This window comes from Numida meleagris, chromosome 1 (assembly GCF_002078875.1).
Source record: "Numida meleagris isolate 19003 breed g44 Domestic line chromosome 1, NumMel1.0, whole genome shotgun sequence".
Classification (NCBI taxonomy): Eukaryota; Metazoa; Chordata; class Aves; order Galliformes; family Numididae; genus Numida; species Numida meleagris.
Genome location: NC_034409.1, coordinates 117,251,402 through 117,258,263, shown reverse-complemented (window position 1 = coordinate 117,258,263; position 6,862 = coordinate 117,251,402). Strand labels below are relative to the sequence as shown.

General features: G+C 37.7%; 1 long non-coding RNA gene across 1 annotated transcript; it reads left to right on the top strand.

Annotated features, from left to right (window-relative positions):
• Nucleotides 376-5,168, top strand: LOC110392726. Its single transcript, XR_002434588.1, has 4 exons — nt 376-462; nt 576-757; nt 3,478-3,609; nt 4,516-5,168. It is a non-coding gene; the product is annotated as an uncharacterized LOC110392726 (long non-coding RNA).

The following is a 6,862-nucleotide window of genomic DNA, read 5'->3' as shown; positions in this document are numbered from 1 at the left end:
ACACCTGGATATCAAGCAGAGGCCTTTATTCCACTGACCTAGCAAATCGGTCATTGTTAACTCTGTGTTAACAGGAAATATTTTATTCCTGATTTGTCAGCACAACTACTTCAGTTGCCTTTAATGACAGAAGTATGTACTGTATGACCAACTCTATTTTCATTTCATAACTTGCTGTCTTCAAAAAGTGATTATTTTCTCAGACTATTGTTGAAAATAGAGACAAAAGTATTGAAACTGTTGTCTCAATAACAATTACAGTTAGTCTGGTAGTGTAAATCATCATTTATTTAAAGATGAAAATTACAGATTATGTATTGTCCAGGCCTGCTTGGCCTAGAACACTTCTAGCCTAAAAGAAGTTTCTAATTTCTTGTAGCATGGTCAGTGGTGATACAGGAAAAGAAGAAGGCTACTTTTGTGCGTAAGCCTCCACAGACTATTTCAAAACTTTAATGTCCGGTAAATCCTCTTATATCTAGTTATTATAAACTGCATCTTAATCCCTGGTGCATTTTACACACTGAAAGTTGCTGATCTGTTGTTTCTTCATCATATTTTTAACAATTTTGCAGGTAGTAGTCTTTCATGATAAATTTTAGTGAAGTGCAACTCGGCAGGAGAAGAAGGAATTCAGAGCAACATCTACTTCAGTCACAGTATCCTGCTTCTCAGTCCTGGTGAAGTTAGGCCGACTGCAGGCCTGTTCTCCAGAAAGGCTGCACAGGATGGGAATTTGAGCCGACGGTCACAGAAAGTAAGTCATTGTGTCTATCTTGTGACTTCTAGTGCAAGTGACATTGAATATTTTGCTTTCTAGTTAACACTAGTAAGTCAAACACAGCTGCTTAGTGAACTGAACTGTGAAATAAAAGTGCCAAGGAATACCCTAATCAGACACTGACTTAATAGAGCTACTTAAAAAAAGGAAGGAAAATGTGTAAGGGAAATTCACTGAGAGAGTGTTCCCTTTAAGAGGACTATAAATATTCCATATACCTTAACAATTATTTCTTTTAGTGAAATATCTGAAAGGTAGAAAGTATCTCTATCAGAAAGCAGGGAAGTTGGTTTTAAATGTAAAAGCAACTTTCAAAGTGTGGTGGATTAGAGAAAGAGTTTAGGTACTTGGTAACAGTGACTAACACAGAAGTGAGTGACCATCTAAAAAAGTAGCTATAGACCTCTCCCAGCAAAGATGCCCAAATGCCATCAGGCTTCCAAGTATGGTGTCCAGAAGTGGAAATCACCTCCTGACTGAAAACTGCATGTAGCACATATTGCCATGAAAATACTATTAACAGTAACAAAACACTGCTGCCCGCTCATGTAGATCCTGACTCTCAGAGACATCTATTTTGCTGGAGGATTTTAGTTCAGAGAACCCAAGTTCTTCCGGTTGTCACCAGAGTGACTGTCATCTTCTGGTCATTGTACACGCATCTTGGAAAAGTAACCATCTAGAAAATCCAGCTTGGACTTGGGAAGCCTTCTTTTTCCTCAGCAGATATGGAACTGTTGGAGTCAAAGATGGTTTCAAACCGCTTCCATTTTACTAGTTCTTAATGGGGTCCAGCGAGATTCCTTGGGGTTGGCTTAACACTATGTTTCTTTGTCCTGTCTGCTTCTATTAGCAAGGTATTTAAAGTCAAATACCCTTTTTCTTAATAAAAAAAAAGGAAGTTCTAGAGGTAACATTTAGCATTTTTGTCCATCTTGGAGCTATGCTGGACATAAATTCATTCCAATTCCTGCAGAAGTCGGCCAGCCTAAGAAGGATGGCTCATTTTTAAAGGAAATGTGGGCAGTGCTTGCTCTGCTAACACTACAGGCTACAAAAGGGGGACTCTGCTGTGCTGACAAGACTTCCAACTTTCCAGCTTCTAGTTTATTACTTTCTTGGAAAACTGTATTTCCGCAACTGATCCTCAAGCCTCCTATGCAGTTCCAGTATGTATGGCATGAATTTCAATGCTGCTCACACTATAGCTCAAACTTAATTGATCCTGAAATTGGAGCAAGTGCTAAATTAATCCTTTCAATGATTACACTGTACTATAATGTAAGTTGCTCACTAATCCAATATTTGTAGATGAGGAAAAAACTAGCACCAGCAAATGTTTTTGTTTAAACCTTGCTCAGGTAACTGTTAATATGCAGTCATAATGTGCCTTTTCTTCATTAAGAAAAAGCAAACAAGACCAAACAAATCCTGTAACAAATATTAGTGTCCTGAATTCATTAAGATATATACTCACATGCATTTTAAAGGGTTTAACCAACAGAAATATTTGCAAATCTTCTCTAGCAGTTTTGTATTGTACTCTTTATCTTAACAGTAAATACATGCCACAGCATACAAACTAAATAAACAAAGTTTAAAGTACTGGATCTAGGGATAGTTAATCCTTTCCCCCTAGCCTGTGTCCACACTTTCTTTATGCCTTTAAATATACACTATCCAGGTGACTGAAAACAAACGAATTCTTCTGTACACGGACACAGAACTAAATAAACCTTAAAAATCTTGGAATTTCATTCTGTTAGTGCTTTTAGTGATTTACCTTATTGCAACAGCAGACACTACTTCATAAATAAGATGATAGTACAAAATTTCTCTTTTAGACTTCATTTCCCTCACAGTCTCATAATAGTTGGCAGTGATCAATTGATAACCTTTTCATGGCAGGTCTGGGGACCGGTGTCTCATGCCAGGTGTTAGGACATTTCACATGTCACTAGATGACAACAGCATGGTCTTGGTGGAAAGACAAAGTAGACCACAGTTCTCTAAGCTGTCCTGTAGAAATCCAATTGTCCTCTAAGCATCCCTGGTGACTCCATCAGTGTTTATTTTCCCTGAACTTCTCAGTGCACTGAGGAGCTTAGTTTTCCATGTAGAGTGGCTCAAATCGAGCCTTAGATCAAATTTTTCAAGGCCTGCCAGATGCATGCTTCCCTGCATTTCTTATTTCCAATGGTAAGTTGAGAGTTTCAGTCATCCAAAGAGATTCACACACAAACATGCCAATGTCTCACCAAAAAATGAGACTGAGGCAACAGCGTGACTATGGTACATTTCCATACCTCCAGATATTTTGTTTCTACGTAAACCCATTTTAAAATGTTGTACAGGCCCCTGGATACTGGTATGTGTGGAAAACTAGTGCTCTTGGATATTTCTGTGATATACTGGAACTAGAAAGTTAAGGCCACTTTATGCTACATTTCTTTCACACTTACATGAACTGTTAATCATTCCCTGCAGTTCAGAGAACAGAGTTCAGAAAATCATCTGGCAAAGTTTCTAAGACAAGGCATATGTCGTGGGGCCACGGACTGTTTTTGCTAATCAATGGCTGAGTGACGTCTGAGTTTCCCTTGAATAGATAAAATTAAATCTTCAGAAGATTTCTTCCACTGGTGGAGAGAATACAACATGTTTTAGTTTTCTCATTTTAATACACATTTATACAGTTTCACAAGGACAGGAGTGACAGGACAAAGTACTAAAGCAAGAGAAGATCGCTTTAAACATAAATGTATAAATTTCCTTAATTGAGCGCTCCTGGAATTTACGGCTTTTGAAGGAAATAACTTTGATCACAGGTAAGGCTTTTCCAAGATCTCATTAAACAAATTAAGATTTCTTTAGTCCAGAGCTAAGGTGAGAGGGACATGACTATTAAAATAGCCAGGCATCATTCAAATTTATTATGTCTGAATCCACCACTTGCACAGTATAAATGTAAAGAAATTGAAGCAGTAGAAAAATGTTTAATGTTTGCTACACTCTACAATTTAGAGCTTGTCCTACTCTTGGTTTTCATCCTGGAGTTGCAAAACATTGGTGAAAATGGCAACATAAAATCTTACAAGCTAATTTTCACAGTACATTAAAATGCTTACACAAGTGAAAAACGTATTGATTCCCATGCCCTCCCCTTCCACTGTAACTGCTGCAACTTAAGGTTTTGATGAATTGCAAAGTTTTTGCTTTGATTCCCTTAATGGCCTCTAGAAAAAGTAGAGTAATAATGCAATTTATCATCTGCATTTGTGGTAGAAGAGGAAGTACAGGAAGTCTTTCGTGTTCAAGGATGCTAAGTGATGAGGAAAATAGGTGATTAAATTTGGATAGTAAACTTTTTGTACTTTTAGAACTACCCTTTATAATTGTATCTGTGAATCATCTACCACCCTGGTGTTTGTATTCTGGTTTGCTTCTAGGCTGGTGTTTGTCAGTCTTTCCTAATGAAGGGCTTCCTTTCTTGAAGAAACCCTTGTCATTTGATGGGACAGTGGAAGAGTGCCAAAATGTTTTAAGCTCACATGTAAAACTGGGATTCTTGATAGTAGGAGACAAGGTCACTTTCTGTCTGTTGGCAAATAGGCAACCGCATAGGAATTCTATGTCTGTTTTTTTTTTCCTGTTACATAGGCTGTCACTAGTTAATGAACCACAAGTGAGAAAAAACTGCCCAGTGATGCCAACTATTTTTTTTTTTTAAATAGACAGGAACAGGAGTAATGATAAACTGACAGAGGAAACTGGAAGAGGAGACAAGTTACATTCTGCATTTTGTTTCCCTTTCTGGTTGCAGACCGACACTGAGTTGGGATGAGGTGCTTGTCAATCACCAAAGTCCAGCCCCAGCTGGAAGAAATTCATAAAACTAGCAGCTGAGAAATACTGCAAAAAGTACTCAGCATGAGAATGTTCCAGACCAAATGCATGTTGCTACAATGAATCTCTGTGTTCAAACATATTTTACCTGATATTTGCCAGGGATTTGGGGAAATAACATCGCACTTGGCTTTGGTCAGAACTCTGCTTTCGGAGAAAATATCAAAACATGTTTTGTTGCCTATCAGTATTTTGCAGACATGTGAAACCTGTTAATTTCATTCTAGTGTAAAGAACACCTGGAAATGTTACCACTTTAATATACAAATGAAAGAGTTCAGAGACTGAATATCCACATTTGTATATTTTTCACAAAGCTTATTTTCTCAAGTTCCAAATGATGTTTTTTCTTAGTAAATAATAAAGTGTAGTAAATAGTAAATAAAGAAATAAGATGGCTATCCCTGCAACAACACAATGAACATACTGTTTGCTTAGTAGTATGTCTTCATACATAACTCACTTCAGGAAAAAGTCAAATAAAGGCAGATGAATGATAAAACAGACTCATACTTTTGTATGTAAACAGAAAAAAGGGACCATAGTCTTCTTAGTAATCTCTTCCACAAGCTGCTCATTAATGTTGGAAGCGGGTATTTTTGTGTAGTCACATGTCAATGGTTGAAGGGCTGTTTGGCCCGGTTCCATGACAAATGGGGCAGGGGACACATGGACCTATGCCCCGGGAAAGGGAAAAGGGAAAAAAAGGTAGGGAGATGGGCCTAAGAACAAAACAGCAGCAACAATCTGAGGAGGAACAAACTAATTTACTAAATAAGATATCGGAATGCAAAATAACACAATATAATACAATATAATTACAGTTTAAGCTAATAAATCCAATAAAATGAGAGAGAGTGTCCAAAATTAAGGTAGCCCTTACTCTAATACCGATGGTGAGATGGCTGGAGAGGGAGATGCTGCTGGGATGAGAGACGGGACGAGAAGAGAGACAGGTCTCATGATATGAGAGTTTTTATCTTTCCCTCTGACCGGAAAATGGTAACAGGGCAGCAAAGTTGACTGGGGAATGTAGTAGTTCTTCTCTTCTGAGAACCGGGTACATACACTACATGATGTTATGATGTGGAATACCAGTAACCAAAAATCATAAAACCATGACACTACACGACCTGATAAGATACAGGGGCTGGCAGGGCTCTGACAAGAAAATGTTAATAGCTTGGAGAAACCAAGAAAAATAAGGTTATGTCTACCTAGGACATCAGGAACCCAGAATCTGGAACCCAGGCAGTAATGTCACTGCACTCGGGGGCTGATGGTTTGGAATAACGCAAAGGCTTGGTCATGTTGGTGGTGGGACAGCTGGTGGGAATGGTTGGATGAGATTGTGATGGCCATGGGCAATCCCAGTGGGGAGAGGGAAAGAGGTGCAGGAGGTGGACAGCTTCACTTCTGCTCCCTCGGCCTGTTCCAGTGAAGTGGTTGCTGAGGAATGTTGAAGAAAGAACATTTGGCAAAATAAAATTCTGAAAATAATATTTCTCAAAGTGTTGATGTTGTTTGATTTAGTGACTATCCACTTTGGAGATTCTGATGAGATTTTTCCACTAATCTTTATGCTTTTTGAGGAGCAGAGAAGGGAGGGGAAATCAAGAAGGTGGAAACAGTCTGTGTTTCTCTGAAGAATGTGGCTTTCACTGGATGCAGCTTCTGTCATGAACTAACTAAAAAATCACAAAAGTTTCATGCAAAAATCCTTTACATATGTGTATATAATTCAAATCAAATTTGTAAAGGATGTTTTAAAATTCTGAAACCAGTGATCTCATTGAGAAAATTTTGTTGTACAAACTCCTTTTCATGTACAAATCTAGTACTGTGACCAAAACTACAGTCTTTCTACACTAAAGATTGTTCTCCAAGAAGTAAATTGAAAGTGAAAAGACATTTCAGTCAAAAGGAAGAAGATGAATAAATATCTTAATAGGTTTTCTCTTGCTTGTCTTTTTACAGAGATAATAAAATTAAGAAACTCAGAATTTGTCAGTTACAGTTAAAATCAGAAAGAAAAGAAATATTATATAGATTGGATATTGGAAAACTCGTTCTTGATATCATTTACTATGAACTGATGAAACTGAGGTGCCTACTGTGAGAATATCAAAACCCTTTGTGAAATTCCCAAACCAGATCATTACCACAAAGTATGAA